This window comes from Terrapene carolina, unplaced genomic scaffold (assembly GCF_002925995.2).
Source record: "Terrapene carolina triunguis isolate 2854851 unplaced genomic scaffold, T_m_triunguis-2.0 Scaffold69, whole genome shotgun sequence".
Taxonomy (NCBI): domain Eukaryota; kingdom Metazoa; phylum Chordata; order Testudines; family Emydidae; genus Terrapene; species Terrapene triunguis.
The window spans coordinates 33,111,659-33,123,607 of record NW_020664420.1 but is presented as its reverse complement, the minus strand read 5'-3'; positions in this window follow the sequence as shown (position 1 = coordinate 33,123,607).

Sequence of the window (11,949 nt, the reverse complement as noted above, 5' to 3'; positions counted from 1 at the left end):
GGGGCATTAAGGTGTAGCTATGTTAATTCTGCACACTAACTGTCTTTGTGGACCCTGCTAGTGTGCACTAAAAGTTCCCTAGTGCACTTCGACTATTACTACGAAGAAGCCAAATCCTGCGTACCTTACTTTCACAAGCAGTAACAATGAAGTTTATGGCGCTATTCTCAAGTAAGGTAAAGAGGACTTCCTTCCCCCCCACCCGCCCACCCCCAATTGCATTATTAAATTTTGTACTGAAAACCAAGTTACTACATATTCATGAAATATTCTAAATGTCACACCAGATTTCTCTCTTATTAAACAGACAATTCAGTTTAATCAAAATGTATATATCTTTTGCATCTGGTAACATCTGCTCTCTGAATTGGCAGGGATTGTGGGAACGGGAATGGTAGTACAGCCATTTGTTTTAAAGTATTAAGTTAGATTTTATTACTGTAGGTTTTCTGGTCAAGGTTTCATCTCCTTATGTGCCTTGTTTTCATGCTTTCTATCCATTTTTTAAAGACCTAAACATATAAGATCATTTGCCTATCAATAAAGTTTCAACCTTGAAATGTCTACATTCCATATTTTGGAAAATGCTGTAGATAGAGCAAAGAAATAAAATTAACGTTTAAACCAGTAAGATACAATTAGTAATTAATTTACAAGCATGAGTCACTAACTCTTTCCAAACATAACCTACACATTTCTGAACACTTTTAGTTAAGGAGTGCTTTCCTTGCTTTCCTGGTGAGGCAGCCTCATCAGAGAGGCCAAGGTTTGGATGAGCATGGATATGATTGATTTGCCCATTACAGGCTGGAGTGGACAACCACTATACCTACTGCACGAATTCATGTGTTTATACAATCTCCAGCATTAAATTCAGTGTAGAAAGAAAAATAAAGTGAATATATGATTCACCCATACATACCCTGATTGATAACATAATCCGTATTAATTTTGTTTTTTTTTTTTAACAGATCTTATTCATCAAGTGTCACTGAAGAAGAAGATCCAAAACCAAAAAAACAGAAATCCCACAAAAAAGAAAGGAAAAAGGAGAAAAAGAGTAAATCTAAGAAAGGAAAACATCACAAAAAAGAAAAAAAGAAGAGAAAAAAAGAAAAACAATCATCATCTGATAGTTCAGACTCCTCTAGTAGCGACTGAGGAGTTAGTGCATTCAGCTTTCGTTACCCTGAAAGATTAGGATTGCTTACCTTTCAGATCTATTCTATGTGTGCTTTACAATACTGTCAGGTTAAAAAAAATTATCTATATATTTTAAAAGTACATTTATTTACAAATATCCACACCTTAGGTTATTAAAACGAAATATTTGGGGGTGGGAGGGAAAATCTACATGTTGTTTTTTGCGATTAATGGTGTTTCACTATTTCCATTCTATGCAAGTTGGACCAAGAAAATAGACTAGTTGTTTAAACTTTTGTGGTTAGTTCATTTCTAGTCAGTTTTTGATTGTTAGCTCCCATGCATGACCAGAATATTCAGATTGCTAACACGTGCAGGGAAAGATTTGAACTAATTAAAATGTGCTTTCCACTGGAATTTTTAACAAAATTTGTTGAAACATTTTTATTAATTTTAAGTTTTCTAAAATCTTAATTTTTATTAAAATAAAAACCTACATGTTTGACATAATTCCATATCAGCCACCACTTAAAAGCAATAAATAGAGACATTGATGAATAAAAATAAGGACATTGAGCTAGAAGACAGGTTGAGGTTTTTTTTGTTTGTTTTGTTTTGTTTTTTTGAAGGGACAGAGTAAGGGAAAAAATAGTAAATATTTGCTACAAATAAGAACAGTCTTTTAAAACTGATCTGGTAATGTACTTTGAAACACATGGTGATTGTTTTCTATCATACTCAGAAAGTGGCCCTATCTATACATGGACAAACATAACACCTATCATTCTTTAGTTTCCTTTTCTTCTTTGTAAAATAGATAGATGTAAGGCTGTGTCTACACTATGAGCTATGGGTGTGATTCCCCTGCTCATGTACACATACATTAGCTCTCATGGAACTAGCACGTGTATAAATAGCAGTATAGCCGTGGTACGATGGCAGCAGCAGAGGCACTGCTGAGCTCGACTAAGTACGTACTCACTGATTTCAGGCGAGTGTGTATAAGGCATATACTGTTATCCGTATTAAGTGGCAATCCAGCAATGTTTTCTACAGTAATGTCCCAGTCCTGTGTCAATTTATTGTGTTAAGATTACCTACTCACCTTTTTAAAAAGGGGTAAGGGAAATCAAAGACTGGCACTTTGGATACTCTCGGTAATTTCAACCCCCATTCACCATTCTCTTTATAAAATTCACAATGGCTTTATAAAACCAAAAATCTTTTCTTCTATTATGTAACACAGCATGTGCCCTCTTGTCTAAAGACCAGCTCCTGCTCCATTGAAGTCAGTGGCAAAATTCCCCGTTGGCTATAATAGCTGGATGATCAGGAACCTAAATACTAATATTTCTTGTTTCAAATTACCTCAAGCCCATTGCAGGTATAGAGAGTCAGTGTGTCAGGATTATATACTGGTGTAAAATCAGTATAAGTGAGTAGAATTGGGGCCATAGTCTGAACCTTACTGCTGTACCTCCTTAATAAGACATAGGGCTTATCTATACAGTATGGCAAAGCGTGCCACAAGGGTGTGATTTGTAAAATGCACTAATGTGCTATGCTCTAACTGCCCCATGTAAATTCTGCTGCCATGTTCTAAAAGGTACCTCGTTTGTGTTAACCTTTTCCTGTTTGAAAGACCGTTAACTTGAATTAGGCATTTTTAGACAGTGCCAGCAGATTTTACTCAGGCCAGTTAGAGCACAACACGTTAGAGCACTTTTAGAAATCACAACCCATAGCCTGCATTGCCTGTGCTATGTAGACAAGCCCATACCTAATTAATATATTTCTAAGTAGTTCATTTTTCCTTTATTTTGGACATAATAGGACACTTTTTTAGGAATACTGTGATATTGGCATATGTAAAATTTATATCTGAGCCTTTAAAATTGACCTATGAGCAAAAAATTAATTAAATCTCCTTTTACCCAGGAGCAAAACATTTAAGAAATTTATTTCTAAAGAGCAGTGCAGAGACTATTTTAAGAGTTAACCTATATTGTGCTTTATATCTGAAATGCATTTTTAAAATATACCTAGGAAGCAGATGTTTGACATTGATTTTGTGCTTCCCTTATGTAACTGATTTGCAGATTCTTATTTGACTTCTAACCCTTCAAATTTGCTCAAACAATATTTTGAATTCAGGAAGTTATTAATAAAATGTTACCTAGACTTTTGTGCAGCCTTTTACAAAACTGCAAACAATGTAATGTCTTTATTGTACAATTGTAGTTGCTGTTTATTTGCCATTACCACTATGCACTTCCATTTTCATGATTTATTAACAGACTGTTAAATACATTTAAAAACTAATTGGCATAAGTGAGGTCAGGTAATCTTCACCAATGCAGTGGTCAAAATATTTTTGTGCCCTCAAGGTTTTTTAACTTCTGACGATTGCAGGTATTGAGGCTCCATCCTGCAAGGCATTGAGCCCCCTCCTTCAATATGCTGAATGCTGTTAATTACCATTGATTTGGGACTTGAGGGCAGTCAGTAGCTTACACCAAACCTTTAGAGTGAACTCTGAGTCTTATAAATTTATTGCAAAAAAGAAAAATGTAATTTGATGGTAGTTTGGAAACTGAATGGCTCAGTGGATTAATAGAGTAGGGGGTCACACACTTTTTAGCTTGTGGAGGCCAAGCTTACTGCATGCATCAGGGACTCCTTGTATTCCTCTGTTCCATCCGACAAGCTCTTTGTGTGTCCCTCTTCCTTCTGTGCCAGTGGTTCTAGGGATGAAGAGGGGGCATTCCCTCCTGCCCTATACCAGAGTCCAGTGTTCTGCTCCCCCACACACGTCAAAGGTTCTGTGTGACCCTTTTCTCCATTATCAGGGTCCCCCCTTCTCTCATGCCAGTGGCTGTGTAGCGCCCCATTTCCTCTCCCCTATAGCAATGGTTGTGTGCACACCTTCTTGCCCCGATCCGCATTATTATTTTTCTGAGATAAGTAATTCAGATTGTCAATGTGTTAAACTCTATTGGAAGGATGCAATGAGATGGGCTAATGTTATGCCGGAAGACATTAATGAGTGTCATTAGCCAGTTTGAGACAATTGCAGATGTCCTTGAAGCTGTGGCTGTGCTAAGTAGGAGCTCCATATATCCCCCATTTCCCCTTTTTGATTTTCAATTTTCCCCAACAGGAATAGGTTTCTGGCCACTGAAGCGTAGAATATTCCCTGAAATTTTGGAATTGATCATATGTGGTGTTTGAAAGTTACCATGTTACATACACACATAGAAATGCCATCAAGTTGAGTATATGTCCTTTAAAGCTCAGCTAAATATGGAGCATTTCATCTCTGTGATGTTGATAAGAGTTTGCCCAGGGCAGCACTCACTGGAAGTTGTTGCCATTTGATGGTTGTTTGACCTATGTGAAATGAGTTGGCAGTTAGTCTGGTTTAACTGCATATGCGTGTACTTCACAGCAGGCTCAAAGTACCATTGTTGGCAGCTTCAGTAAAGAGGCCAAGGAGTTGAAAGATCATCGAAACTGAATTATTTTCTTGGCCTAATGCAGGTTCTTCTACATTGAGAGTTGGAGTTATTTGAGAATGCTTTCACTGCTGCTGCCTAAGCTTCACTTGTTACGTGGATGGAAACAGGATTTTAGTCTCCTGAACAGTCAAGCCTGCATTTTTCACTAACACCAAATACTCTTTATAACATTTATTAAAGAAGATTCTCTAGAATCTCTCCCATGTAATTTTAAATAATAGAAGCTCTTCTCCCTCAAGAATAAAATACTAAGTTGTTAATTTATCTTGATCAGGAGAGGTAATATGCACCTCCTTGCTTCAAATTTGCTACTTGTGAAAATTTGGCAAAATCAGAAATGAAATATTGGATCTAAATGTATATACCAAATAAATCTGGACTTTTTAATGGTAAAAGTGACATACTGAAAAATTAGAAGTCAATCACATTCAATTAGCTTTTTAAAAAAGTGTAATATCCCATGTACTTAGTTCTTTTTGTTTCATATTTAATCTTTGCTGCTAATGGGTTTTTGTTTTGAAAGTTCAGTGTTTCTAGTTACTTTAAAGATGTTTTGCTTGCATTTGGTCCCTGAAACTTTTTGTTTATGATGGGCTCAGTAGCTTCTTGGATACAAAGGGGCAGCAGAAGAATAAAATGTGGAGTGCAGCCTTCGCTAATTCTGATTTAGCAAGATGTGGGAGTATGTTTAAAATCCTTTTTACCTGTCAGTGAATTGAAAGCTAAATGAAGCCTAAACAATTTAGTCCAGATATCAGATTGGTTAAAACCAATCTTTCAGCTAATTGCTGACACTGGGTAAAATTAATCTTTCTACAAAGGGCCAGCACAAAGTCTATTTACCTTGTTAAATTCTACTCAAGTCCTATTTTAAGGGCTTAAGTGATGTATAAGCCATGTGCTGGCTCTCTTGTTCTTATGCTATGCCTATCACCATGGAACTCAGAGAGCAGTGCAAGGATTTCAAAGGGAAAGAACTACTTTCCATTCCAATTGCAGATCTCAGCAGCACTGGAGATGGAGATGGGCTTCTTTGCCATAGTCCCTGACTATACAAAGCTATTGTTAGGAGCTGCATTTTTTCAGAATGAATTTTTTTTAAGGAAATAGGGTGAAGATATTAAAACATTTCCTCATTTCCTTGTACAAGACTTTTAACATAATAGGCATAGGCATGTTTGTGTTTCATTTGCTGCACACCTTTGATATTACCAAAAGGGCCCAGGTTCCCAGCCATTTCAACAGGACATGGCTTTGGACAATTTGTGTCCTGAACCTACTCTAAAGTTTATTATTTGGCATCCCCTTCATGGATGACCTTGCGTATTGCTGGCCTGAAATACAGGTTTGGTCCAAGCTGTGCCTATTCCAAAAGGATAGGATGGTTAATGCAATCTGATCTCCCTTAATTTCTTCTACCCATGCCCTGGATCCTGCTAGCTCCCTTTTGAGGCAGATTTCTCTTGTTGCTACTACTGCACATATTAGTGCTTTGTTAATGACAGTCAGTATGTAGTTTGAGGGGCTTTAAGTTTAGAAAAGTAACTGGTCATGTTTTTTAATGGTCTACATAGTACTTCTGTATTTTTGTAATTTTCTGTCTCCATTAGACTTTTTTGTTCTGATTGTACATAGGCAGTCTTTTGATTTCAATAGATGAGGTGCAGTAGTTATTGTTTATCTATCATCATGACAGTTCCAATGATAATTATATGGTATTTTATACCAGGGACCCAATGACCCTGTTCAGTGTTAAAGGCAGCATCTCCTAAAAAGTACACGTTAACTGTGCTTCCATTGATATATTTTTCTATCTAAAGGAACTGTGGAACTAAGAAAGCGTTAATGTACATTGTTTGTTTGTTTTTTCTTAGTGTCACAGTGAAGAACTGGCACAATTCCACCTCACAGCAAGGAATGCCCTCATGATATTGTATGAATTTTATTCCTTCAATTCTACTATCAGAACAACAGAAATTGAATACAAAGATGTCTGTATATTAAAATAACGTTAAAGATTTTGTTTAAATGGGCATAGTTAGGGCCACAATTGTCTTTTTCATACTTTTTTGCCTCATTGCAGAAAGCCTATCCAAATATTAGCTAGTTTTTCACACTATGGGCCAAATTCTGCTCACTTAACTCATGCAAAAAGTCCCATTGAAGTCAATAGGACTTTAGTCATCTGAAAAGTAAGCACGATTAGGGCCAGGATTTAAGGAAAGGAATCCCAGTGTTACGGGAAACCTGTAGTGAACAGTTCCCCTTCAGACATGTACTTCAGCTAAATAAATGTTTACATTACTTTAACAGATTATATATTAAAAATGAATAGCCTAAACATTTATCACTGTTTTAATATGCCCATAGCTGTGAAGAGCTCTGATGTCTCACAGTCAGCATCACTATTTCATCTCTGTGTCCCAGCAGGAATTCCAGTCTGCTGCTCTAGTTTGTGACAAAGGGAGTGCTGTTCAGCAGAAAAATGCTTGAAGATACAGAAGGGTTGCCAGTTATGAAACAGAAATATTCATGGGGGAGGGATGTTCTTCATACTAACTGACTGAAATCTGACACTTTCACAAAACAAGTTTTCATAAAAGGTCGTGCCTGTTGTAACTGATGGAGTTATTACTTATATTCATGTATTTTTACTTATATTTATTGTAAGTATTGATGGCACAGTACAATAGATTAGATGTACTTAAAACAGGGCCTGTTCCAGAGAACTTACTATCTGAAGGCACAGTCAGGTATAATAAACATGTGTGGTCATTAGAGCTCAGTTGCATGATTGAACAAGTATATTTTCAAAATTATTTGAAGGGAATGCTTGGCCTAGTGAGTAGGAAGCTGTCCCAAGCCTAATGAGCAACCTAAGAGGACAGTCCGAACGCAAGAGTCTTTGTGTTGCCAAATGGATAGTGGCTGCCATTTTCTTGTCGTGAATGATGAATATTTTCTTCAATCATTTATAATCATCCTGGCCCTGGCATGGTCTGGGCATAGAACCTGTAAGATCTAGCCAGAATTTGTGCCCTACACTTAACCTGACTGTTCCTGACTGCAGATGGAGTTCATGTGAAAGAAGACCTCACAGAAGCACTTGACATATGCATTGACTCCTGGTCATTAGGAATGACTTTTTGCCAGTCATTTTCATTAGTTGAGCACCACACTCCCTTAAACTGTAAGAGGATCCTTTCTAATCCCCCTTCATAGCAGGTTCTTACAATCATTCAGCCCAATGCATGTTAAGTGTAGGGCACAAATTCTGGCTAGGTCTCAGTTATTATACCAGGGCCAAGATTCAGCCGCAGATTAAAAGATAAATAGTGAATGAAGTAACGGTTTTATAAATGATTGGAGAAAATACCATTCACAAAAAGAAAATGGCAGCCTCTAAACATTCTGCAGAACATATAAAATACCACAGGAAATGTACAGTCCTCAACTTCCAATGCACACCATAGGAGAAACAAATTTACTTTTCAGTAGGGTCAAATAAGCTCCAATTATGATGTTTGAGCTGTGTATGCAAACACATAAGACAGAGAGGAGACTGTGGCATGTTCCAGAATGACAATTTCAAGCAGTGTTATTTTGCTATTCAGCCTTCACTAAGGCCTTGGCTACACTTGCGAGTTACAGCGCAATAAAGCAGCCCGGGGCACCCTAGCTCACTCCCCGTCCACACTGGCAAGGCACGTAGAGCGCTCTGACTCCGCAGCTACAGTACTGCTGGTACTCCACCTCGGCGAGTGTAATAATGTTTGCTGCGCCCCCGCAGGAGCGCCGGAGCGCCAGTGTGAACGAGGTGTTGTGTTACTGCGCTGTGATCAGCCTCTGGAAACGTCCCATAATCCCCTTAAGTCAAATGGCCACTCTTGTCATTGTTGTGAAATCGGCTGCAGGAATGAGGAAATGCCTTTCAAAGCTCCGTTTCGGCAAAACCAGCTGCTTATCAGCTCTGAGAAAAAGCAAACATTTACTGTTTGCTTTAAGTGAGTGAGAGAGAGGTGGGGGGAGGTGGATCTGAACTTACAAGACAGCATGCTGACACACTCTCAGCACCCCAAAAACCCACTCTCTCTCCCCCCCCACATACATACAACACACTCCCTGTCACACTCCACTCCACCCCCCCCAATTTGAAAAGCACGTTGCAGTCACTTGTATCCTGGGATAGCTGCCCATAATGCACTGCTCCCAATGCCGCTGCAAGTGCCGCAAATGTGGCCACGCCAGTGCGCTTCAAGCTGTCAGTGTGGACAGACTGCAGCGCTTTCCCTACTGCGCTCTACGAAGGCGGGTTTAACTCACAGCGCTCTATATCTGCAAGTGTAGCCATGCCCTTAATTTACACTGATGCTCTACTGAACTGGTAACTTTTACTATCCGTACAAAGGCACTTCATCAACATGAGACTCTCTAGCTTATCCTTCAAGAAAATGTTTCCACGATCCATTCAAATTGTTATTTTAGTTCCCAATGGTCTCACTGCAGCATTAGAAAAATGCAGTATGTAGCATTAACCCTTTAACATGTCAATTTTACTTCCTGTGTTGTACTCATATTACTACATGAAACAGATTGAAAATCTTATAGTACAGCACCAGTCATCTGTACACATTTCTTTACAAACACTGACAAGTACATGTTTTAATTTTATTGCCCCACCATTCATCAGCAATTGCCCACCATTTATATTCTAACAACACAGTCATGTGGATGATAAACTTTAGTAAGGTTAGTTTGTGTAACTTCCAGCAGCGTTTCTTGAATTCTATCATCAGATTGATCAGACATTTGATTTGCTGAATTCCACTTTATATTTGAATATTCTGCCTTGATTTTTCCATTTGAGCTGCCTGCAAAGGAACACAGATAGGGGGGAAAGAGAGAATTAGCCATTTACAACTGAGGCATGGGAATGAAGTCACATAGGTATTCTGAGTAATGGATAATATAGCAAAACACATCTTTGAAAACAAGACGATAACTTCTGTGTTTTAAAATACATCATTATCACAGAGTCAAGATTAGTATAGAATTTCCACAAAAATTATTAAACTGAATACTGTTAAATAAAATTACCTGTAATGTGAAGAAAGTTAATAAATTTGTGTTCTCTGAACAGATCAAAACTGTGTTGAGATAGAACATTATCAAGGCACTGAACAGTACCTTCATTTATTCAGTGCTTCTATAACTGACAAAAGCAGACTATTACGCAGCTGCATATTAGAGTCTGAGCAGGATTTACCTGTTACAGTGCACAGTAAACTATAACAAAATATTCTTTATCCTTATTTTTATGGAAAATAAGACTAAGCTACTTGATAAAGGATTTACAGAAATAATTTCTACATGAGCTGTAAGAATATTACAATTAAAGGTCGGTGACTATTGCAGGGCTGTTCCAAACCAAGTTATATGTAAATGACACTTTCTTCACTTTTTCCATAGATTATGAAACCAAAAGGGACCACTGTGATCATCTACTCTGACTTCCTGTATAACACAGGCCATAGGATTTCCCTGAATTAATTTCTGTTTGAAGTAGAGCTTGGCTTATCTTTTAGAAAAACTCAATCTTGATTTAAAAATTGCCGTTGGAGGAGCCACCATGACCCTTGTTCCAATAGTTAATTACCCTCAATGTTAAAAAATTGTGCCTTATTTCTAGTATGAATTTGTCCAGGTTCAACTTCCAGCCACTGGATCTTGTTATACCATTATCAAAATTTTTGTTCCCCGTGTAGGTACTTATAGAGTGTAGTCAAATCACCCCTTAACCTTCTCTTTATTAAATTAAATAGATAGAGCTCCTTGAGTCTAAGTCATGTATTCCCATCCTTTAATCATTCTTGTGGCTCTTCTCTCAACCTTCTCCACTTTATCAACAACCTCCTTGAATTGTGGACACAAGAAGTGAACACAATATTCCAGTAGCATTTATACCAGTCCCAAATTCAGAGGTAATATAGCGTCCCTACCCCTTTTCGATATTCCTGCATGTACATCCAAGAATCACTTTAGCTCTTTTGACCACAATGTTGCATAGGGAGATAATGTTCAGGTGAATATCCATCATGAATTCCCAAGTCCTTTAGAGTTACTTTTTCACAGGCTAGACCCTCCCATCCTGTAAATGTAGTTTACATTTTTTGTTCCTAGATGTATAATTTTACATTTGACCATAATAAAATGCAAATTGTTTCCTTGCACTCAGCTTACTAAACAATCCAGATTGCTTTTTATTAGAGACCTGTCCTCTTAATTATTTACTACTTTCCCAAACTTTGTGTCATCTGTACACTTTATTAGTGATGATTTTATGTATTCTTCAAAGAAATTGATAAAAATGTTAAGTAGCATAGGGCCAAGAACTGATCCCTGCAGGACCCTATTAGAAACTCACGTTCTTGATGGTGATTCCCTGTACACAGTTACATTTGAAGATCTGTCATTTACCCAGTTTCTAATCCATATAATGTGTGCTGTGTTAATTTTGTATTATTCTTGTTTCTTAATCAAAATGTTCTGCTGTACTAAGTCAAATGCCTTACAGATTATATTATAATCAACACTATTAATTTAACAACCAAACTTGCAATTTAATCAAAAAAGCTGTTTGTTTAATCAGATCTATTTTCTATAAACCCATGTTGATTGGTATTAGTTATATTACCCTCCTTTAATTCTTTAGTAATTGGGTTCCTTATCAGCCATTCTATTATTTTTCCCAGGATCGATGTCAGACTGATAGGCCTACGATTACAGGGCCATCCTGTTTACCATTTTAGATACTGGCACAACATTATCTTTCTTCCAGTCTTCTGGAACTTCCCCAGTGTTCCAAAATTTATTGAAAATCAACGTTAACAGTTCAGCAAGCAACTCAGCCAGTTCTTTTAAAACTCTTGGATGTAAATTATCTGGATCTGTTTATTAACATCCTCCTGAGTTACTATAAGAATAGAAATTGTTTCATCATCATTGTGTGATAGGACTACAACATCTGGCTTTTTGCCAAATATAAAAACAATTGTTTATTGAACACTTCTGCCTTTTCTTCATTACTATTGAGAATTCTACCATTTCCATCTATTAATGGATCAATACCATTAGTTAGTAGTGGTAGGATTCTTTTTGTTCTTAATGTACTTTTAAAAACTCCTGCTTATTGTCCTTAACTCTGCTGACCAGATTTCTTCTTGTGTCCTTTTACTTCCCTATATATATTAGGGCTGTCAATTAATCGCAGTTAACTCATGCGATTAAC